Raw genomic sequence first — 25441 nt, 5'->3', positions numbered from 1 at the left:
CTTAGCAAATCTTATCAAAAAAATGAAGAGAGCATACCCAAATAAATAAAATTAAAGATGAGACTGGAAAAACCACGACAAAAACTAACAAGACTCAGAATCTTGTAAGGGAATATTTTACAAACGTACAAACTAACAAATTTGAGAATCTGCAATAAATGGATGAATTTCTAGCAAATATTGATATGCCCAAACTAAACCAAGAAGATGTAACCCAACTAAACAGACGCATATCAAGCAATGAAATGGAAACGACAATAAGAGATTTTCCATCCAAGAAAATCCCAGGTCCAGATGGATTTACAGCAGAATTCTATAAGGTGTTCAAAGTAGAACTCACACACAAAAAAAATCCTCACACTCTTGAATGAAATTGAAAGTGAAGGGCTGGGAATATGGCCAAGTGGTAAAGTGTTCATCTTATATACATGAAGCCCTGGGTTCGATTCCTCAGCACCACTTACATAGAAAAAGCCAGAAGTGGTGCTGTGGCTCAAGTGGCAAAGTGCTAGCCTTGAGCAAAAAGAAGCCAGGGACAGTGCTCAGGCCCTGAGTTCAAGTCCCAGGACTGCCAAAAAAAAAAAAGGAACATGAAACTTTACTACCAAACTCCTTCTGTGAAGCCAGCATAACCCTTCTCCCAAAACCAGAGAGATACCATTGAAGGAAGAGAACTTTAGACTCATTTCTTTGATGAACATCCATGCAAATTTCTCAACAAAATTATGGCCAATCAACTTCATCAAGTCATAAAAACAAAGTATACACCATAATCAAACCGAATTGATTCCAGGGATACAAAGTGGCTTAATATACTCAAGTCAATTTATGTAATTCATCACATCAATAGTAACAAGGACAAAAATCACATGATTCTTTCTATAGATAGAGAAAAAGCAATTGACCAAATCCAACATCCATTTATAATGAAAACTTTGGAGAAACTTGGAATCCAAGGAACATTCTTGATTATAATAAAGGCGTGTATGACAAACTTACTGCTATTATACCTCATGGTGAAATGTTAAAGTAATTTCCTTCAAAATCAGGGGCAAGATAAGGATGTCCACTCTCCGCACTCCTCTTCAACATAGTTCTAGAATTCCTAGCCAGAGCAATAAGTCAAGAGGTAAATATAAAGGAATTCCAAATATGGAAAGATGAAGAAAAATTCTCCCTCTTTGCACACGACATGATTGTGTATTTAAAGAACCCCATAGTTTCTATTTTCAAGTTACCAGAGATGTTCCAAAACTTTGGTAAGGTAGTAGGATATAAAATATATCTTTGGGATATAGCTCACTGGCAAAGGATTTGCCTAGCATGTGCAAGGCCTTGGGTCCCATCCCAGCACCATATAATAAAAGAGCCCAATAATCTTAAAAAATTACTAAATCCTCAAAAATTAATGGCTTTTCTCTATTCCAACAATGTGAAGAGTTATGCTGAAATTTCAAAAGCAACTCCTTTTGCAAGATCCTCAAAAATAAAATAAAACACTTAGGAATGGCCTTAAACAAAGAAGTGAAAGACCTCTGTGATGAAAACTTTAAAAACCTTCAAAAGGAAATTGAAGCAAAAAGATGGAAATTGAAACACCTCCTATCCTCTTGGATTTGGAGAATTAACATCATGAAAATGGCAATATTGCCAAAGGCGATCTATTTTTCTCATACATATTTTTTGTCACTTTGTTTTGATAACCACAAATTTTAGGATGTCAGAAATGCCATCTGATTCTCCATGTCATAGGAAAAGGACAAATTTTATATCTCTTTTGAATTGAAAGACCCAATAGTCCTTTTTCCTTGCTCTTGGTTTTCTTTGTTAAAGTTATGACCATTTCTGACAGGTTGTTCTCTTTCCACTGGTGAATATGTTATTAACTGAGTACCTTGTAGCATATTGGAGAGACTGGAGTACATTCCATCCAGTTGTCATACATGTAGTGTGTGTAATTCCGGTGAATAACAACAGCATAAATATTGCTACAAGGGCCTCATAGGAGACAATTTTCATACTGTAAACTGTATACTATAGAGAGAAATCTCTGAAAAAAATTATGACCAAGGATAATTCTCTGATTGTCACTGGAATGAACACTATTTAATAACATATTCTGAATTTAAAAAATAACATATTCTGACCAGGTACTTCCTAAGGCTACTAAACACCTTGATAGTTATAGCCACTTGAAAAGGAGGTATGCTGTTTATGTGAAACACATTAACTTATACTGAAATGCATCAATTGCTTTCAGTATTTCAAACGTGATGTTTCAGAAGTCAGAAAGGTGGTCTTCAGGTATAATGGCATATATTAATGTTAATTGTGTACAGTTCGATAGGTAATCAAAATTTTAATAATTTCTCATGAAATCAAAACAAATGCAATTTTGAAAAATTGGGTGATTTTTGTAGGAATACTTCAGCCTTTGACAATTTCAATTTGATAAATGGAAGAACAGAGAAGGGCAAAGCTTTTACATCATAAGCAAATACATTTGCACAGCACTAGTGTGTGGATGCTGGCAGAACTTATTATATACTTGAGACAAGTGGTGGTTGACTACTCAAATCAATAGCAGTTGCCAGAATGTAAGAATGTTTTTCACATATCACAGATCCTATGGAGCATAACCAGCTGATGTATGTATCACATACATGTGTTCTATAGAAAAACTGTGCCCTCTAAGTGCCCAAATCTTTCATAAGAGGCAATAGGAAAAGTACAATATATCAGAGGGGAACCATTCCTGTATTACAGTAGAATTCAAAATTCTGTATTTTACACGATATGAAGGTATCCCCTTTTAGTTCTTTGTTGTTGTTATTGTTATTCCAATACTTTGATAATAAAGGGATGCCAAAGGTAATTTGTTTTTTATACAACATTCAGAGAAAGAAACGAATACAGAATTGGTACTCAATACCAAAGTGATATCATTTTCAAACTAATTGATAGGATATGTTCAGGGTTGTGTGTGCCAAGTTAAGGAAAAGAATTCTTTTTTAATGTACTATAGTTCTATTTTTTTTCAAGTATTTATACAAAGGGGTTTAAATGCAAGGTCTCAGTTTGTAGCAAAATACATCCATATCAGTGTCACTACATTTATGATTCTCTCCCATTTCTCCCCACCCCACCCATATTCTCTATTTTACTAGTTTCATAGAATATGCTTTGGATATTATGAGGCATATTTGAACTTGGAAGTAGTCCTCCAGGGACTGCACAGCACCAATATAAGGAATCAAACTTAGAATCACTGATGGAATTAATGGCACATTAGCAATGGATAACGACTCAATACTCTTGAGGATTCAAAGAAACTTTGGAACATTATATGCAGGTAAAATTGCCAAAATATTCAGGAAATTGTAATTTACTCATTTACTGAATGCATTATTGCATTTTCTTTATTTTCCATTTCCCATGCCCTTATATTCACCAAATAGCATCATGAATATTCATTTAGATGTACATATTTTTAGTTTTCCAAGGCTTATACTCAGAGTTTCAAATAAGAATGAGTTAGATGATGTAGCATGTGTGCAAATACATTCACACACATACAGACACACAAGTGCAGGCAAATACAACTGGAACTATTTACCGGATTTGAGTCAGTAGATTTCGGGTATGATTCAGTATATTCACATTTTTAAAGCAGGGTGGAACAGCTTTATATGCATATTGGTGTAGAATATGCTATCAGTAACAACAGTTATTGATCCAACTGTATTTTCATAGTATTCTTCATACTGTTTACAGGATAGTCAGCATTTATCAAATATACATCGAGGCATAACTTCCTTGTCACATTAGTGCAATTCACCATTTTTTCCACGTAGCTTATTGTAACAGCTTCTCCCTGCTTTCCTTTCTTTCTTGTCCCTTTCTAATAGCATTTCTATACAAGGTCAGTCATGCTTGCAGACAAAAATTATAATTATCTTCTCAGAATTTAATTCTAATATCTTATTTCAGTAATTAGTTGAGCCACAAAAATTAACATGTTTGTACTCAATTTTTAAATACTAGTTAATACTTATAGCAAAATTGTGAACAAAATCAGCATCTGTAACATATATTTTTATTTATATTCTTTTCTTCAGACTCATTTCCTGGAAGTCTTCATTTTCCACCCCCACATCATAGGGTTGTATCTGCTGTTCAACAAAACAACAATATTACAGATTATTTTAAATTTTCTAATTTCATTGTCCAATTGATGTACAGAGGGGTTACAATTACATATGTAAGGTAGTGAGTACATTTTTTGTCAACGTTGTTACCCCTTAACTATTTTTGTCCCACTTCTCCCACAAATTTCACCTCCCAGTTATACAGTTGGTTTCAAACATATTGTCTCATGAGTATTGCAGTAGCATTGTTTCACCTTTGTCTTTTGTTTCACTATTTTGTTGTTCCCTTCCCTTCCCTAATTCATAAAAAATTATATACAATACACTGTGCACCAAAATCAAATACACATTCATAAACTTGTTAAATAAAATTTATATTTGAATAATTTCTGTTTGTTTATATTTATATCTCCTACTATAGCACTATGAGAGTAATTGGTAAATATACTGAGTTTCAATAGTAAGCATTAAATTGTAAGCAGCTATTTTCTGAAATGAGTATAAATCTCAGAATAGTATATACTTCCTCCTGAAAAATACATACATGCACAGATATAAATACATATATATCAATGATACTTTTCTATTTTCTAGTATTTAAATGGATACACACACATGATATTTTTCTGATATTTACTTTTTCGTATACTCCAAAGTATGAAATAGATGACCTAAATATTTGTTTAATTTTAAGAAAATGTCATTCATAAATAATATTCAGCTAATGCAAGCAAAGTACAATTCAATATTTCAAACCACAATTTTCATAGATCCAAATTTGTCTCACAAATCTGGAAATGTCACATCATTAATAAATTTTTACAATCACTTTATAATAAAATAAATAGATTAAAAAACAATCTGAGTTCGAATGTTGACTCTTACAGGACATTTATTGACTTTGAAGAACATGCCATCTTCTGGTTTCCATGGAGACAAAGTAGAAGCATTCTCTCCCTTGGGAATCTCTTCAGAAGAAGAGAAATAAATATGATCCTAGTCCTTTTACTTGTTCAGTCTTTAAACTTTGTTGTACACATTTTCTGATAAGCGAAAGTAAGTCTAGTTTTATCTGATAACCTACACAAAATAACAATACATTATAAACAGATCCTATTTTTCCCATCCTTGTTTGTTTAACACTCCTGGCCATCTAGTTGACAATAAAATATTGCAAAAACTTTTATTTATGTTATCCACTTATAGTAATTTGTAAAACCATACTGTGAGTGGTCAAATCCTAAGCCTTGCAGAAGTTTTAATATTGTAATGCCTATTCTCTTACATATCATTTGAGTGATGGTATGACATATAACTAAGAAATTCATGAACCCATAAAGTAAGGATTTTTTGGAGCCATATTGTACATTCAGGCCTATGTATATACTTCTATTAAATAATTATTTGTATATCTGTATGTAGGGGGGGAAATCAATCAATCAATCAATATATCTATCTATCATCTCCCTTGCATATTATTTGCCTGGAAAATAAGATTTTTCATTTTCATCCTTTAGAACATGGTTAATAAAGATTTTTGCATGCATATCATTTACTATAGGACTCTTGTTAAATTTTAACCATTTCCACATTAAATAATCAGATAATGCCTTTACAGACCCTTGTGGTACCCTTATTAATTTGATTATATCCTGGGAATACTGAGCATTTTAGTATATACACATCTTCTTTGGAGGGAATTATCAATTGTTAAATATTTTGTTTGCCCTGTTAAGGATTCTACTATATGAGAGCTTTCCCCACATTCTTTCCCCACACAGAAGGTCAGAATCTAAAGTTGTTTTTATGGTTCAGCTCTACGTGTGTGTGTGTGTGTGTGTGTGTGTGTGTGTGTGTGTGTGTGTGTGTAAGTTTGTATGTATGTATACACACACATATTGAGGTTTGAACTCTGGGCCTGGGCACTGTCTCCGAGCTCTTCAGCTCAAACCAAGAGCTCTACCACTTGAGCCACATCACCCCTTCTGGTTTTCTGGTGGATAAGTGGAGATAGAAGTCTCCTAGCCTTTCCTACCCAGGCTGTCTTTAACCATGATCCTTAGATCTCATCTTCCTAAGTTGCTTGGATTACAGGTGTGAGCCAATGAGCCTGGCACTACGCAAATATTCTTAGAAAAACATTTCCTGATTTTTGTCAGAGGTCGTACATATGTATTGGAAGTAAAATTGTGATATTTTTGTTATTGAAATAGATCCATTCTGATGCTTCTGTTGAAAAGAACAAATTTCTTGGTTTGGTTGAGGATTTATAGGAAAGAATCATAAAGACATTTACCCTTTATTTTTATTTGCTCCTGATAAAACTACTTTCTATTTTAGCCCAGAAGATAAACCACAGAGATCATTGAGTACAATGAAGATCCTTCAATACACAAATGTCCCATGAATGTAATTAAAACTTGTTTTTGTATCCTTGAAAGGACTTAATGCTTTTAGACAGGCATAGTAAGTTATTTTAATAGATACACTAATAAAAAAGAAGGAAGCTTTCACTTTGTACATTGTGCTGTGCTGAAATCTATATTTAAATGCATCTGGTATTCTCTTTACTGGCTGGCTATCAGTTAATCATGATTATAATGTTTGATTGCCTAATACCTATAGGATATTACAGAGAGACTGTTTACTATCAGAGGAGCCATCTTCTGCTCTTGTGTTACTTGATAACTATTTTTTAACCTTCATAAAGATTGGAATTGTGAACACAGAGACTGTATGTATATCCTGGAAATAGGTGATTCAGAAAAACATCAATAATCAATGACATAATGATAAAATATTAAGATATACTAATAAACAATATTATAAATATATCTACAAATAAATATTCTCTTGATACTTCTGTAAAACTAGTAAGGTGCATTACTTATAAGTTTGTAAGGGAGTGCTATTTAGAAAATAATAATATTAAGAGGAATCTAAGCCACATACAGAGCTATAGAATTGGAACTTTTCTCTAAGCATGAAGAATATGCACCTCTTCTTTAGCTGCAGTTAGCAGCAGATTACTATTGTGTGTTGTATAAAATTCACTAACCCTATGAAAGATGAAGTCCTGTGATTAAATTTTATACATAACTAATTTTGTCCATAGGTCCCCACTGTATGAAACCCATCATCAACTTCTAATCTACTACAAATTGATTTTTCAGTAGAATCTTATAACCCTCATGCTGCTGAACTTAACACAGCAGTAGCGTATTTTTTATTACTAGAATAACCTTAATTCCACTGAGCATGTTGGAACATATCACAGGAAAAGAAAAAAAAAGAAATAGGGAAGGAAGAAATGAGGGGAGCTGGGAAGGAGGAGGGAGGGAGAGAGAGTGGAAGGAAGGGAGGGCGAGAAAGAAGCAGGAAGTTAGCCTCAGTAATTCAGAGTACTATGACACGGCAAATAGCACACATATTTAGGGAGACTCTTTAATGATTGGCACATACTTTCTTGTAAAGCATTTCAGTTATAATTAGGCCCTAACATGGAAATTATAATTTGTTCAAAACATTTCAAATAATTATTAAGTGTTAATATTAAGCAAAATAAACACCCTGTTATTTACTTTTTACATATGCATCTGAAAAGTTTTAAATTATATAAAAAAAGCCTAAGAAATTTTATATTCCCTCAACAGTTTTATTTTTTAATGGGATATATTTATTTATATGTTGATTCATTCAAACAGAATAGGAAATAGGTTACAGAATTTTTTTATTAGTCAAAAAGTAAAGGTTCAGTTTTATTTTATTTTTTAATATATTTTTATTATCAAACTGAATTACAGAGAGGTTACAGTTTCATACATTAGGCATTGGATACATTTCTTGTACTGTTTGTTACCTTGTCCCTCATTCCCTCCTCCCCCCTTTCCCTTCCCCTTCCCCCCCCACCATGAGTTGTACAGTTGTTCAGTTCATTTTCACAAAACAGTTTGTAAGTATTGCTTTTGTAGTTGTCTTTTTTTACCCTGTGTCTCTCGATTTTGGTATTCCCTTCCAATTTCCTGGTTCTAATACCAGTATACCCGGTTTCCAATATACTCATATAAGACACAGAGATAGTGTAGATACAACCACAGGAAGGTGATATTCCTGTATCACCTCCCTCAACAGTTTTAAATCAAACTATTTTATAGTAGATATTTTCCCCTTTATTGTCAAAGTGAAGTACAGAGGGGTTTCAGTTTCACAAGTAAGGCAAGAGCATTACTTATCCAACTTATTACCTCCCCTCATTTTCCCCCCACATCCCCCCTCGCAAGTTCCCTCGCCCATGAGTTGTACAGTTAATTTACACCAGTTGGTTTTGTAAGTATCACTTTTAAAGTGGTTTTGCTTTTATTCTTTGTCTCTCATTTTTTGTATTCCCTTTCCTTGTCCTCATTCAAATACATGTCTATACATTATCCAGGGTACTAAGATCAGTTACAGTAATAGCAAGAGTAAAATCACAGGAAGGGACTTAGAGAGAAAAAGTTACAGTTTCACTAGGTATATTGAAATTAACTCCAGCAATCATATACCACTTACTTCCAAAAGATAGAGTTCATTTCACTTAGCATTATCTTATGGGATCATATGGCCAGTACTGTTGAGCTGTTGTGCTCTCCTGCTATATCTATTCTAGATATGTACTACTTATTCCCTATGAGGGAAACCATAGGGTTTATGTTTCTTTGGGTCTGAGTCACTTCACTTAGTATGACTTTTTCCAAGTCCTTCCATTTCTTTATGAATGGGGTAGTATCATTCCTTGTGATAGAGGAACAGAATTTCATTGTATATGTGAACCACATTTTCTGGATCTACTCATCTACTGAGGGGCATCTGGGTTGGTTCCATGTTTTAGCATGACAAATTGTGCTGCCGTGAACATGGTCATGCTGGTGGCTTTTGTGTGGTCTTGCTTGTAATCTTTTAGGTAGATGCCCAAAACTGCAAAAGTGGGGCTGATGGGCAGTAGGGGATCTCTATGTTTAGCCTTCTTAGGAAACTCCACACTGCTTTTCAGAATGGTTGAAAATTTTGGCATTCCCAACAACAATGTAGTAAAGTTTCCTGTTGGACAGATCCTCTCCAGCATTTGTTATTATCGGATTTCCTGATAATGGACATTCTCACTGAGATGAGGTGGAATCTCAGTGTTGTTCTTTTATGGCCAGTGATGTAGAGCACTTCCTCATGTGTCTCTTGGCCATACTCATTTCCTATTCAGAGAAGTCTCTTTTTAGGTCTTTAGGCAATTGGTTGAGGGAGGTTTGTTGTTTCTTTGATTATTTGCTTTGGAGCAATGTAACTTTTTGAGTTCTGCATATGTTTTAGATATGAATCCTTTGTCCGTTGTATGGCTGGTAAAGATCTTCTCCCATCTGTGGACTTTCGGTTTATCTTGTTACCTATGTCTTTTGCTGTGCAGAAGCTCTGCAGTTTGATACAGTCCCATTTGTCCAACCTTTGATTTGTTGCTTTTCTGGGTCTTTGTTAAGGAAGTTTCATCTGTGCCACGAAGTCCAAGAGTTTCTCTTATTCCTTCTTGCAGTGTGTTCAGGGTATCTGATTTTATTTCCAGGTCTTTGGATCCATTTGAAATTTATTTTGGTGCAGGGTGATAAATAGAGATGTAGATTTTGTTTTTTAACAAGTGTTGACCCAGTTTTGCCAGCACCATTTGTTGAAGAGGCTGTCTTTCTTCCATCCTATCTTTTTAGCTCCTTTGTCAAAGATTAAGTATCTGTAGGTCTGTGGATTCATTTCTAAGTCTTCAGTTCTGTTCCATTGTTGCTCAGGCATGTTCTTGTGCCAATACCAAACTGTTTTTATTACTATAGCTTTGTAATACAGCTTGAGGTTTGGTACTGTTACTCCTCCAGCACTATTCTTTCTACTAAAGAATATTTTTGCTATTTGGGATCTTTTATTGTTCCATATGAATTTCTGGATTGCTTCCTCTATTTCGTTGAAGAATGGTGCTGGGATATTGATGGGTATTGCATTGAATTATAGATAGTGTTTGGCAATATTGTCATTTTTATGATGTTAATCTTCCCAATTCAGGAGCATGGGAGGTTTTTTCAATTTCTTAAGTTCTGCCTTAATTAATTCTGATTTGATTTTAATTATTTGCTCCATCTGTTGGCTTGATGTTTGGCTTGCTGCTCTCTTTCAAGGAGCTTAAGGTGTTTTGTTGAGTTGTTTAATTGAGATTTCTCCAATTTTTTTGATGTAGGCCCTCAGAGCAATGAATTTTCCTCTGAGTACTGCCTTTGCTGTGTCCCAGAGGAGCTGATAATTTGTGTATTCGTGTTGGTTTAATTTCATAAACATTTTAAATTGTATTCTGATTTCCTTGATCACCCATTTGTGGTTCAGCAATGTATTGTTCAGTCTCCATGAGTTGTGGGGTTTTCTTTGTTGGGCTTTGGAGTTGAGCTCTAGTTTTATAGCATTGTGGTGTTACAGAATGCAGGGAATGATTTCATTGTTTCTGAATTTGTATAGATTTGCTTTGTGCCCTAGAATGTGATCTATTTTGGAGAATGTTCCATGTGCTGCTGAGAAGAATGTATATTCTGGTGTTGCTGGAGGGAATATTCTGTAGGTGTCGGATAATTATAGATGGTCTATGCAGTTCTGAGGTTTCTTTCCTCAGATATAGCAGGTTTATTTGTCCAGGGGTGACAGTGGTGTGTAAAAGTCTCCAACTATCAATGTGTTATTATCTATGAGTGTTTTTAGAGTCAGTAGTGTTTGTTCAATGAAGTTGGGTGCTCTTGTATTTGGTGTACAGATGTTTTGGTTGCTTATGTCCTCCTGTAGGAGAGATCCCTTTAATAGTACATAGTAACTTTGCTTATCTCTTTTTACTTCCTTTAATCTTTTATTTATTAATTAAAATTTTTTTAACACAGTGTTGTGCAAAAGGGGTACAATTACCTAATAGGGCAGTGTGTACATTTCTTGTGATATCTTACACACTGTTTTTCTTTCCCTATCCTAGACCAGGTAGACATATATACAATACACAGTGTACCAAAAACATATACAGTAGTCATGTGGCCTACTCCAAAGGAAATTTACATAGGACTTTAAATGTAATGTCAACAATAGAGTTTTCTTATCCTTGTCTTATATGAACATACATACCTAGCTTTTGAGCTACTGTGATCCACTTAGAGGTCTATTTTTGACCTTTATATGTTGAGTAGTTGTTTGGGTTTAGTTACATAATGTAGGGTCGCTGACCCAAACCTGTGGGAAATACCATTTGACAAGAAGTTTTTGGTTTCACAGACCTCATCTCTACCGTCCCTCCGCCCCTCATCTTAACATTCATATATCCAGGAGATCATGTCCCTTTATTTTCTGTGTTCTAGGCTTGTCTCTCTCAACATTATTTGTTCAAGTTCTGACCATTTCCCTGCGAATACCAATATTTCACCATTTCTAATGGCTATGTAGTATTCCATTGTGTATAGGTACCATATTTTGGATCCATTCATCTGTGGAGGGGCATCTGGGTTGTTTCCATATTTTGGCTATTGTGAATTGTGCAGTGATAAACATGGAAGTGCAAATGTCTTTTTGATATCCTGAGCCCTGGGGTTCAGGATAGATGCCTAGGAGTGGTATGGCTGGGTCATTGGGTATGTCTATGTTGAGCTTTTTGGGTAACCTCCATACTGTTCTCCAAAGTGGTTGTGCTAATTTGCACTCTCACCAACAAAGGAGAAGGGTTCTTCTTTCCCCGCACCCCCTCCAGCATTTGTTGTTGCCTGAGTTCAGAGTATAAGCCATTCTAACTGGAGTGAGGTGGTATCTCAGGGTTGTTTTTATTTGCATTTCCTTTACTGCCAGGGATGTTGAACATTTCCTCATATGTTTCTTTGCCATTTTTTATCTCTTCTCCTGTGAAGTCTCTCTTTAGCCACTTTGCCCATTTCATAATTGGTTTATTGGGCTTGGAGGGGCTTAGTTTTTTAGTTCTCTGTAGATGACAGATATTAGGCCTTTGTCTATTGCTGTGCTGGTGAAGATGCTTTCCCATATGGTTGACTGTCTTTCTAGTTTGGTGGCTATGCCTTTAGCTGTGCAGAAACTTTTTATTTTGTAGTGGTCCCGTTTGTCGAGTCTCTCCCCTATCTGTTGTGCCCCTGGGATTCTATTCAGGAAGTTCCTCCTGTGGCTATAAGTTCTAGCACCTTTCCTTCTTTGTCTTTCAGTACTTTCAAAGATTCAGGTCTGATGTTGAGGATCTTGATCCATTTTGAGTTGATCTTGGTGCATGGTGATAGGCTAGGGTCTACTTTCAGTTTACTACATCTGGCTACCCAGTTTTCCCAGCACCAGTAGTTGAAGAGGCTGTTTTTTCCATTGTATGTCTTTAGCTCCTTTGTCAAATATCAGCTGACTGTAAGAGTGCAGTTTTATTTCTGGGTCTTCAATTCTATTCCATTGGTCTTCAGGTCTATTTTTATACCAATACCAGGCTGTTTTTGTTATGATGGCTCTATAATAGAGCTTGAAGTCTGGTATTGTGATACCTCCTGCACTACTTTTTCTGCCTAGAATTGCTTTGGCTATTCTACATCTTTTGATGATCCATATGAATTTATGGGTTGCTTTCTCTATTTCAGTGAAGAATGTAGCTGGGATCTTGATGGGGATTGTATTGAATTTGTATAACAATTTGGGCAATATGGCCATTTTCACTACATTGATTCTGCCATGAGCATGGGAGGGTTTTCCATCTTCATGTGTCTTCTTTGATTTCCCATTTTAGATTTTTATAGTTCTCATTAAATAATTCCTTCATATCTTTAGTTAGGTTGATCCCTAGGTAATTTATTCTTTTGTTTAGCTATTGCAAATGGTATTATTTCCATAATTTTGTTTCTGCTGTACATTGCTGGTGTACAGAAAAGCTGCTGCCTTTTGTGGATTGATTTTGTATCCTGGTTCTTTGCCAAAATGGTTTATTAGGTGTAGGAGTTTGGGGACTGAATTTTTTGGGTCCTTCAGATATAAGATCACGTCATCTGCGAATAGGGATAGTTTGATTTCTTCTTTGCCGTTGTGGATCCCTTTGATGTCCTCCTCTTTCCTTATTGCTATGGCTAGTGCTTCCAGCATTATGTTGAAAAGAAGTGAGGAGCGTGGGCATACTTGCCTTGTTCTTGAGTTTAGGGGGAATGATTTTAGTTTCTCTCCATTTAATATGATGTTAGCAGTTGGTCTGTTGTATTTGGCTTTTATTGTTTTAAGGAATGTTCCAACTATTCCTGCTCTCTCCAGAGCTTTTTATAAGTATGGATGTTGTATTTTGTCAAAGGCTTTTTGGGCATCGACTGAGATAACAATATGATTCTTGATTTTAGTTCTGTTTATGTGTTGAATTACATTAATAGATTTACGGATGTTGTCCCATCCTTGTGTCTGTGGGATGAAGCCTACTTGGTCATGATGTATAATTTTCTTGATTAGTTTTTGGATCCTGTTAGCTAATATTTTATTGAGGAGCTTTGCGTCTATGTTCATTAGTGATATTGGTCTGTAGTTCCCTTTTTTTTTGTTGGGTGTTTGCCTGGTTTGGGGATGAATATAATATTATCTTCATAGAATGAGTTTGGGATGTCTTCCTCTGTTTCTATTTCGTGGATGAGTTTGAGAAGTATTGGTATTATCTCCTCACTAAAGGTTTTATAGAATTCGTTGGTGAATCCATCAGGGCCTGGGCTTTTCTTTGTTGGGAGGCTCTTGATTACCTCCTGTATCTCGCTGTAAGTTATTGGTTTATTTAGTTGATTTATTTCTTCTTGATTCAGTTTGGGCAGTTTATACTTCTCTAATAATTGATCCATTTCTGTAAAATTATTGCTTTTTTAGTGAGTAGACGTTCTGGAAATCATTCCTTATTATTGTTTGAATATCGTGTGTATTTGTTGTAATTTTTCTGGTGGAGTCCCTGATTTTACGGATATGAGTCTCTTTTTTTTTTTTTTTGTTAGTCTTGCGAGGAGTCTGTCAATTTTATTTATTTTCTCAAAGAACCAGCTTTTAGTGTTATTTATTTGTTGAATGGTCATTCTATTTTCAATCAGATTTATCTCTTCTTTAATCTTTGTGATATTTGTCCTCCTAGTCATTTTAGGTTCAATTATTTCTTGTTTCTCAAGATGTTTTAGTTTCTTTGTGAGGTTATTCACCTGATCTGATTCCATTCTTTTGATGTGAGTATTAAGGGCAATGATCTTGACCCAATGATCACCACTGCCTTAGCTGTATCCCATAGGTTGCTTTGTGATGTATTTTGAATGTCGTTGTGGCTTATGAATTTGTTAATTTCATCCTTAATTTGGTCTGTGACCCAAGTGTTAGATAACAGTGAGGGGTTTAGTCTCCAAGTATTTGTATAGCCTCTGTAGTATCCTTTGTTATTGAGGGTTACCTTGATTCCACTGTGGTCAGATATAATACATGAGATAACGTCAATACTCTTGTATTTGCTGAGGTTCTTTGTGTCGGCTATGACATGATCTATTTTGGTGTATGTTCCATGGGCTGCTGAGAAGAATGTGTACTGGGTCTCTGTAGGGAGAAAGACTCTGTACAGATCTATCAGACCCATTTGGGATATGGTGTTACTTAGGTCCTCAGCTCCCTTGCTAATCCTCTGAGTGTTGGATCTGTCTCTTGGAGAGAGTGGAGTATTAAAGTATCCCACTATGATTGTGTTTGGGTCTATCTTGTTCTGTAGTTCTGTGAGAATTTGCTTGATATATGTAGGGCCTCTTTTGTTTAGTGAGTATAAAATTATCACCGTGATGTCTTGATTCTGGATTTTTTCTTGTATTAAAATGTAGTGCCCTTCTTTGTCTTTTTGAGTTGATTTTAATGAGAAGTCCAGCTTGTCTGAAATCATGGTGGCTACTCCTGCCGTTTTGATAGGTGCGTTTGCTTGGAAGATCTTGCTCCATCCTTGCATTTGGAGCCTGTTTTTGTCCCTTACTGTAAGATGGGTCTCTTGAAGACAACAGATGGCAACTTTTTGTTTAAGGATCCACTCTTTCAGTCTGCTCCTCTTTATCGAAGCGTTTATACCATTTATATTCAAAGAGATCATGGATAAGAGTGGGTTTTGCCCTTCCATTTTCCTGTTAGGCTGTTTTTCCTCTCCTTTTTTTCTTGTCTTTATTGAGCTGCTCTTCCTGTTGGGCTCTGGCTATTGCAGTTTCTTTCTGTTTCTGTCTGGGGGTCCTATATGTTTTCTGTTGGGTGGTGTTGCCTCTTAGAATTCGCTGTAAGGCTGGTTTTTTTATTCACATAGGCCTTTAGATCCTCTCTGCTATGGAAAGATGTTTTATGCCTGGAAGGTGAATTGTAGTTTTGCTGGATATCTAATTCTGTGTTGGCAATTGTTGGCCTGGAGTACTTGGATTGTGTTCTTCCACACCCTTCATGCATTGTAGGTTTGTTTGGAGCAGTTTGCTGTGAATCTGATCCTTTTTCCATTGTAATATAGCTCTTTCTTCGTTTTGGCTGCATTCAAAATTATCTCTTTATTCTTGTGATCTGAAGTCTTGGTTATTATGTTCCTGGGCGAGGATTTTATAGGGTCTGGTCTGCCAGGCACCCTATAGGCTTCGGTTACTTGGGTGAGATCCCTTGTGAGATTGGGGAAGTTTCCTGCAATAAGTCTATTGCAAATATGTTGTTGCCCTCTGCTCTGGTATTCGGCTTCTTCATCTATTCCAATTATGCGCAGATTATATCTCCTGTCTTTGTCCACTAGCTCCTGGATTAGTCTGCCCTGGAGTTTAACTGTTTCTTGGAGCGTGGTAATTTTCTGGTCCTTATCAGCTGCATCGTTGTCCAAAAGGGAGATTCGGGATTCGATATGATCAATTCTTTGTGATGTGACTTCGAGTGTGGAGTTTGTGGATATCAGCGACCTATTTATGGTTGCCAGATCAGCTCTCATCATGGAGATTTCTTCTTTTAAAGAGTTGTATTTTAAATCTATTTTTTCATGCATTTCGCTTCTCAGGATGTTAAAATCTTCTTTAACGGAGGAGTACACTGTATCCATTTTTGCTTCCATGTCTTTCTTTACTTCCTGAAGGTCCTTCGAGACTTCCATTCTAAACTCCTAGAATTGTTTCTTGAATTTGTTCCTGTGGCTTTCCATCATTTCTGCTATCTTAGCCTCAGTTATTTTTTTTTTTTTTTTTATTCTCCATCTCCTCTTCAGTCGTACTACTTTTTGGAGCTGGCGAGTTGGTTTGACCTTTCATGAAATTTGTAATATTTCTTTTTGATTTGCGCATCTGGAGATCCGTACGTGGCGCCCTTGGCTTGGCTTTGTGCTGGTTCTTGCTGTTCCTTCTGTGGGGACTTCTTTGTGTCCTGGCTCTGTGTTTGAGTTTGGCTGTTGAATCTTACTGCCCAGTGGGTGAGCATGACCATCTCGGTTGTTGCCGAGGCGGTAACCCTCACTGCACCTGGGGATGGGTAGGTTTTGTGTCTTTCTCTGCAAGACTGTGCCCTGCTGCTGTGTAGTGCTGACCCTAGTGTGTCCCTGATGTCGGTTTGAGGGTTGCTGGTTCAGCGTGGCATGGAGACTTTTCTCTTCTTTGATTCTTTTCCCACTAGGTGCCGTGGTCAAAAGAGGTCACCTCTCAGCTTTAGAATTGCTGCTGAGAGGCAGCTTGCCCAACTGTGCAGAGTGCTCCTGTCAGAGCAGGTTTCTGTTGAGGGATGGCCCACTCACCTGTGGGGATTGCACTTATCAGAGAGGGTGCTGCTGCTGGGGGACCCTGCCCACCTGTGCAGAGTGCGCCATCAGAGAAGATGTTGCTGCTGAGGGGGCAGCTGCCCGCTTGTGCACTCTTGTGGGGGTTGGGCAGGAGATCCTCCTGCTGGAGGGCAGCACGCTGACCCACGCTGGCCCTTGGGGGGGGGTACTTGGAGTGTGCCCTAGTGTTTCCTTTGGGTCATGCTGCCCTGACTTGTTGGAGGGTGCCTGTGCCCTCCTGTGAGTCTGCTGTGGGGCGGTATGTGTGGACCCTAGCAGATTCAAGTGTCTGCATGTGGGTTAGTGCCCACAGACTCTGCGCCTCTGCTGTGAGGGGGCATGTGTTAGGGCCCAGGTTTCCCTGCTGGGCTGGTATTGCACACCAGAAAGCCTGTGACTGTTGTTCAAAAAGTCTGCGTGGAACAGGGCTCCTCAGGTGGTGTTCCAATACCTACCAGTCTCTGGTTCCCTGCTGGGGGGGGGGGCTGGTGAGGACTGGTTTGGGTTCCGCAGCTGGGGCTTTGGGGGATGCCTGTCTAAGGTGTTTCCCAGTCACTTTTTTGGGTGCTGCTCCTCCTCTGCTAGCTCCAGTGTCGTCCCAGAGGATGTAAGGTCCTAGAGCCACCAGATATGGGGCTCCTTTGTTCCCTCCGGGTAGGGAGGGAGAAGGAGGGAGCTCTAGCTTCTTTGTAGGGTTTGGGTCTCTGCTAGAGCTGGTCTCCCATTGTGGGGGGGTGGGCATTGGGGAACTTACTGGGCTTAGATTTTGTGTGTGTCCCGTGCTGCTGTGGGCTTTTCGGGCCTGGGGTGCTGGGGTGCTAGGGTGTGGCGATCAGTCGTTTGGTGGTGGCGGTCCCGGCACTCCCCATTGGCTCTCCCTGTCTGTGCTGCCCAGTTCCCCTGCTGCTGTTGTCTGTTCCTGGCCATTAGGTCCCATGCCTCTGTTCCCGTGCCGCTGTCAGTCTCAGTCGGTCTGCGCTCCATCTGGGGCCTGTGGAACTCCTGCTGTCTGGACTCTGCACTCCTGGTGTGACATTTCAGCTGTTGCTTCTCTGGTCACTGACAGTCTATGGTCCCGTTTATTGGTGCCAGGTCCCCTTTCCCAGCCAGGCCCTGTTCAGACCGGTGTCGGCATGGGGGAGGTGTACCCCTGAGATTTTCCAGCTCCAAGCAGGTTATAGGCTCTTCTTATTTTGTTGTTTTTCATTTCCTGTGTTTCTCTGTTTGTTCAGGTTGTTGGGTTTGCTGGTCTCATGATAGGGTGTTGGGTGTTGGAGTTCTCAGCTCACTATTTGGTTGGAGCAAGTTGGGGTGCCTCCCTATTGTGTCGGCGCCATGTCCCTCCTCCTACTTCCATTAATTTGAAGTCAGTTTTATCTGATACCAAGCTTGCAACATCGGCCTGCTTATGGGGGCCGTTTGCTTGATAGATTCTATTCCAGCCTTTCACTTTTAGAAAATATTTGCTTTTGCTGGCCAGGTATATTTCGTGGAGGCCAGAGAAAGATAGATCTTGTTTTTTGATCCAACTTGTCAATCTATGTCATTTAATTGGAGAGTTAAGACCATTAAAATTGAGAGTTAGGATTACGAGGTGATTGTTCCTTTCATTATGTTTGTCTTTGTAGGTGCTGTGTTTTCTCTTTTTTTGTTTTAATAATCTGAAATTGTCTTTAGGGATCCTTTATCTGTCTGAGTCCTGGTGTTGGTGATTTTCAATGTGGAAGATAACTTTGAGGATATTCTGTAATGTTGGTTTGGTGGAGATATATTCTTTCAATTTTCCCTTGCTATGGACTTTTATTGATCTTCAGCTGTGAATGTGAGTTCATCTGGGTACAGAATTCTTGGTTGATAGTTATTTTTCTTTAGGGTTGCATACCTCATTCCAGGCTCTCTTGGCTTTCATGGTCTCTGCTAAAAAATCTGGAGTAATGCTGATTGGTTTTCCTGCATATGTGACTGTTTTTTTTTCCCCTAGCATCTTTAAGGAGTCTTTCTTTTGTGTCTATTGATCCTGTTTGGATTACAATGTGTCTATGGGAGGTCCCATTCTGGTCTGGTCTGTTTGAGGTCCTAAATGCTTCTTGTATCTGGATTGGCCTATCCTTCTGGATGTTTGGGAAGTTCTCAGCTAGTATTCTGTTAAATAAATTGCCTATTCCATTTAATTCCTTCTCTAGGTTTTCTTCAATACCTATTAGCCTGATATTGGGCTTCCTGATTTTATCTTCTAGCTCCTGAAGTGATCTGTCTTGCTTTTTGGATTGATTTTTTATCAGTTTTTGTTTATTTTCCTTAAAGTCTAGTCTATCCTCAATTCCTGAGATTCAATCCTCTGTACCATCCAATCTGTTTCCTAGACTTACAACTTGGTTTCTTGTCTCCCTTCCTTCTGATTGATCCCTCTTGATGGTTTCATTGTCTCTGCTTAAATTCTCTCTTACATACTGTGTGGACTTCCTTACTTCATTAATTGGTTGTGGGTGCTGTCTCTAAGCTCTTTTAGCTTAGTAGCTATCTTTCCATCGGCCTTTTTCTTTCTGTTGGAGTTGGTAAATCTTTCTGTTTGTGGAGTTCATGAAATCCTCCATTAAGTTATGGTTACATTCGTCATGTTCACATATTAATCTTTGGCTTGCCTCCTCATGCTCTAGTTTACTTGTCTGTAGAAACTTGAACATAGCATATATCATATTTGTCAGCAGTGTTTGTAGAGCATTTTGAGGGCTCTCCTCTAGGACTTTGATTCAATGCTCTGTTTCCTGTTTGTTTTAGTGGGAGATGAGGCTCCCGGTCTTGCCATACCTTTTGTGTTTCTTTTGCCCATTCAGATTTGGAATGCTAGTCTGCGAGCCCCTTTTGGCCCTGTTTAGGACCTGAACCAACCTTTACCAAGTCCTGTTGTACTAATCTTATATCTACACAATCATAGACAGGTGAATTTTCTGTCTTGTTTTACATAGCAGCAGATTGAGAATCCTCACAGTTCACAATTTGGAAGTAAAAACAAACCACGAGCCCTGTATTCAGTAGCCAGATTATATACCGTTACAACCATGGGCATGTTTGTTTTTACTCTTAGTTCTTTTTGGGTGGATAAGACTGCTATTTGAACCGCTTTGAGTCATTCAGATTGACCAACGATGCTTTCTATCTCGCCTGCCAATAACCAGAGATCAATGGAGTCTGGAAATCCTGGGAGTATATTTAGGCAGGGAATTTGGAAGGAGTGTATTGAAGGGAATAATAAGAATGGAGGGTGAAGATTTTTATTTAATTTCAGTGAGATGAAAAAGTGAAGAAGTGTCAAATAGAAAGAAGAAGTACGATTAAAATGAAATATGGCTGAAGGTCAACAAGAAAACAACACAGGTAGTAATCAGAAGAGAGTGATTATAATATAAAGAGAAAATATACATAGAAAGAGAAAAAATGGTAATGGAAGCAGAGGTAAAAAACAGTAAAAAAAAAATTTAAAAAAACCAGAGATTAGTAGATAATAATTTCAATGTCTATGAATCAAATGGGGAGAAATGAGGTCTTCCTTGAATAATCAGAAGGGAGTGATTTTAAAGAGAAAATATACATAGGGAAAGAAAAAAATTAAAATGGAAGCAAAGCATAGAAAATCAAACCCAAAAAAACAGTAAAAATAAAAGAGATGATTAGAAGATAATAACTTCACTGTCTATCAATCCAACTGGGAAAACTGAGATCTTCCTTGTTTGTTTGGTCTCTGTATTATGATCCTGGGAAAGTTCCTCCCGCCTTGACAGAGAGACCTTCTACTGGGAGGTGATGGCTGTGTGGTTCTCCACGGATTGCGGGTAGAAGTTGGATGCCCTCAGTAATTGAGGGACTATGGTCAGTCTGGGGAGCCAGACTGTTGCTGCCAAGGCAATGGCAGCAGATGCATTACTTGTCAGAGGGGCCTGTGGCGCCAGTCTGGGGCCTGCTGAGGTGATGATGGCTGTGGAAGCAGTGGCGGCAGTGGTGGTGCTGGTGGCTGGGGCCACAGGGCTGCTGATGGTGGCAGTGGCAGGAGTCGTGGGCAGCAGCTGGGCCCACTTAGGTCCGCCGGCGGGTGCTTACTGATGCTGTGGTGATGCAGGATGTGGCTGAAAGTCTGAAAGTTGCATGACCCCAGGAGGTTCTTCCTACCAGGGTGGGACCACCTTCTCTTGGGTGGAAATGGCTGTGTGGTTTGCTGGGTTTCGCGCGTAGAAGATGGGTGCCCCGAGTCACTGGTGAACAATGCTTGGACTAGGGAACAGGCTGTTGCTGCAGCGATGGTTATGGTGGCCTGGCGGTGGGTTCTTGTTGTGTTTACCAGTGGTAAGACGCTGCTGGCCCCTAGGGAGGTGCTGGGTGCAGAGACCTTCTCCTGGGCAGGTCCAATTCTCACTACTCATTCACCTTTGCCCTTTTCAAAGATGGCCCCTTTGACCTCACTTTCCCCTGGCATGCTTTATTTCTGGTCTTCTCTGGCTGGGTCTATGCCAGAGTGAAAGATGATGTTCCATTTTGATGGAGGAGGGGAGATGGAGGGCTACTTTCCAAATGGCATTCTGTGGATGCAAACACAAGTGAGACTGTCTTTTATGGTGTACTCATGCTTCCTCTGGTTTTTTGGACCTTCCATGGTCTGTTTGCAGACTGTTTCTGTCTGCTGGATGTCTTGAGGATTACTCTCCTGGCCACAGGTGCATTCTGGAGGTGGGTATGGATTTGTTTCCACTGGAGCTAGAGGCGGGCTGGTGGCATCACCACCTGCAGCTGATATCTGGATTCTTAGATCTGCCATCTCATATTTTCCCTCCTGGCTTGTGTCTCTATACTGTTATAGCTTACTTGGGCTAACTTTCTAGGGCTTTCTTTGTAGTAGTAAAACTGGGTTCTAGGACAGAGCTTAGATAGGGATCTGCTAGTCCTCTGCCACCTTCCTCTATCTCCAGTAGATTTTTAAAATATCAAATATTTATGTATGTATATGTTTAAATCTATATAGATTCTGAGAATTATACTCTCCATGTTATTTTTTAAGCAGGAATGGCAATCACCATCAATTTGTATAAAAATAAGTCCCCATAATATATATATATACATATATATATAAATTTATGAATACTATAATTATTTTTGTGCCATTCCTGTGGCTTGTACTTAAAGCCTAGAAACTTGTCCTTGAGCTTTTGCTCTCGAGGTGAGTACTTGAAACATGGCCCCACTTCCAGGGATTTTGGTATTTGGTTAGCCATAGTCTCACAAACTTACCTGCCCAGGCTGGGTTTGAGCCATGATCCTTAGATTTTAACCTCCTGAGCAGGTAGGATTATAGGTCTGAGTCATCAGTGCACATATACAAATAAAATTTTACATAGTTTCTTACAAAAAAGTTACACTAGGTATAATTAAATATATGTACATGCAAACATATATTATTAAAATGTGAAGAAAATCAAAGGGAGTGCTTCAAAATAAAAAGAAATAAATGTTATGTAATTGCTACAGTAAAGGGTATTAATTTGTTTAATCACTTAAACTAATGAGACATTTGCGTTGTTCTAGGTAAAAGCTATTGGGTTCTCCTTTGAAATTCATGGAGGAGTTGGGTAAGTCATGAGTATTACATATTTCATCTGTGGCATTTGTTCTCTTCCCCTCTGCCCTTGTTCTCCCTAAATGACATCCTCTTCCATATTATAATACAGCAGATGTTGGTAACTTTATATTGACAGTCACATCAAGATCTGTGAGAAATTAAGTTTTTTTCTCTGTAAATTCATCTACGTTTAGTAATCTGGTATAACTATGGAGTAAGACAATGTAAAAGGACAATTATTTTTACTTCATTGAAAATTACCAGATGCAGTCAGATCATGCTAAAATAGACTTAGGGAAACATTGAACTTTTAAATTTTAGGAAATAAAATAATCTGACCATGAAATAATAGCAAATATTCCACCAATTTCCTCTGAATATTTTGATAAAATGTGAATAATTTCAATGGAAAAAAAATGTAAGCTAAATTTGAGTACACAGACTGACTTCCTATATTTAAAAAGTAATATATCCCATTTTATATAATATTTGATTGATAAAATAACTTGTTTACAAAATGTAGTGAAACAAATTTTATTAATCATTAAAAGCTCACTGTTAACAAGATAGGCATATTCTTCCTCTCAACAATTTTAATTGTATTCGATAGAGGTTTTTGAAAAGTAATTTTGGATTTAAGTATTTTAAAGAGCTGTGACAAAGAAAGAGGAAAATGCTTCACATGGAGCTTGTATAATTGATGTTATTTATGATTGATGCTTGAAAATAAAATGAACTCTTTTGCTTGCAAAGATGTGTGTGTGTGTGTGTGTGTGTGTGTGTGTGTGTGTGTGTGTGTGGAGATGTTCAAACTAACTTCAAGGTTAGAATCAATTTCTATTTCTCTACCATTTTTCCAAGGCAAGATTTTTCTCCCACATAGATTGAATCTTAACTCTAAGTTTATATTAATATTACAGAATGGCTTTCATTAGTACATATTTTCAGATATGTAAGAAATTCAATCATGTACATTTTTGGCATCAATAAGTTCTTCAAATATAACATCATATTTTCATTCTCCATGAGCACGCTTGTAGCTGAACCATGCTTTTCCCATAGCTTGGCTATTTTTAATAGTGCTGCAATGAGCATAAGTTTTATAATGATTTACATCCCTTTCAATAAGTATCCAAGAATGATATTGCTGGATTTTCTGTGGTTCTTTGGTTGTTGGTGCTCTTGTTAGTCACAATACTGACTTCCATAAAAGATTGCAAAACTTTATATTACCATTAATTTTGTATTTCATTTTATTTTCTTCTGAATCTCCACCAATGTTTGTTGTTTTATTCTTGATGATGATCCATCTGGCTGATGTGAGTTAGAATCACATTGTATTATGGAATTGCCAGGGATGTTGGCAGAAATGTTGATTTTTATTCATGGTCAATTTTACTTCTTTAAAGAAGTGTCTGTACAATTTGTTTACTCAGTTATTAATCAGGTTATTGATTCATTGGAGGGTTATTTTTAAGCTCTTTGTATATTCTGGTTATTAGACCCTTGTCACAGATACAGATGGTGAAGATTTCTAATTCTGTGGACTACTTTGCATTTTAGTGACTACATACTTTGCTCTACAGATGCTTTTTAGCTTGATGAAAGCACATCTGTCAATTCTCTACATTTGCTGAGTCTCAAGATTTTTATTCAGAAGTTTCTGACTAGATCAGTGAATTCTATGGTTTGCTCTTACTCTTTCTTCAGTGGTTTCAAGGTTTCAGGCTTTAGAGTAAGAGCTTTGGTTCACTTTCAATTGGTAATAGTACAGTTTGACAGATAGGTATCTGTTTTCAATCTTCTGCACGTAGATAACTGGCTTTCCCACAACTATTTCCTAAAGACCTTATCTTTTTTCTGACATATATTTTTGGCTTCTTTGTAAAAAATAAGGACTGTAGTTGTGTGAATTTAATTCTGAGTATTATAATCTGTTCCATTGGCCCTTATATCTGTTTTTGCTCCAGTACTATGCTGTTTTTGTGACTAAATTTCAGTAGTACATTTTGTTATCTGAAATGATGATACAGCCAGTATTACTTTTTTTTGCCATTGCTTTTGTTTTCTTGCTTGTTTGTTTTGCTCAGGAGTGCTTTGGCAATTTTGAGCTTTATTTGCATCCATATGAATTTTAAGATCGATGTCTCTATCTCAGTAAATAATACCATTGTGACTGTGGTAAGTATTACCCCAAATTTGGAGACTGCATTTGGAAACATAGACAAACGGTATTTGAATACTTGTTTTATTTTACTATATTTTGTAAATTCTTTGTCATTTTTAAATTGGTGTAGAAAGTTGTTTCAACTTGATTACCAGTATTGCATTCCACAGTCATAATTCTTTATATCCCATTCCAACATATGAAAGTTATCTGAACAAAACCTAACTCACTAACCTTTTAGGGTTTATTTGATAATTATATTTGCAGGGAAAACTGACACCTCACATCTTGCAGAAAAAGTAAATGCAGAGAAAAATAGCATCCGAGGTTTAGGTAGAAGGCACTGAATCTACAGAGAGTAAGAACACTGATAGACTGGCAGGAAGGTTTGCAAACCACTACATGCTGAACATAGACAAGACTGGTATAGCAGCAAGAATCTGCAGGCATGCAGTGTCAGTCTCAAGGACTGAAACTGTGTTTGTGTAAGTGCGTGTGTGTTTGTGTGTGTGTACTCAAAATTATAACTATGAAAAAAATAGAGAAATTGTAATCATTTGTAAATATGCTCTCCATTATTCTCTGAGTAAGGACTTTTCTTAGTAATAATTCTGAAACTTCATTCCATCAGGGATATTCCATCAGCCACCTTAGGTATTCCATGCCACCTCAGAGAGGACAAAATAGAACAGACAGATGATCTCACACTAACA

This window comes from Perognathus longimembris, chromosome 11 (assembly GCF_023159225.1).
Source record: "Perognathus longimembris pacificus isolate PPM17 chromosome 11, ASM2315922v1, whole genome shotgun sequence".
NCBI lineage: Eukaryota > Metazoa > Chordata > Mammalia > Rodentia > Heteromyidae > Perognathus > Perognathus longimembris.
The sequence above is the reverse complement of the archived record's forward strand: the minus strand, read 5'-3'. Positions refer to the sequence as shown.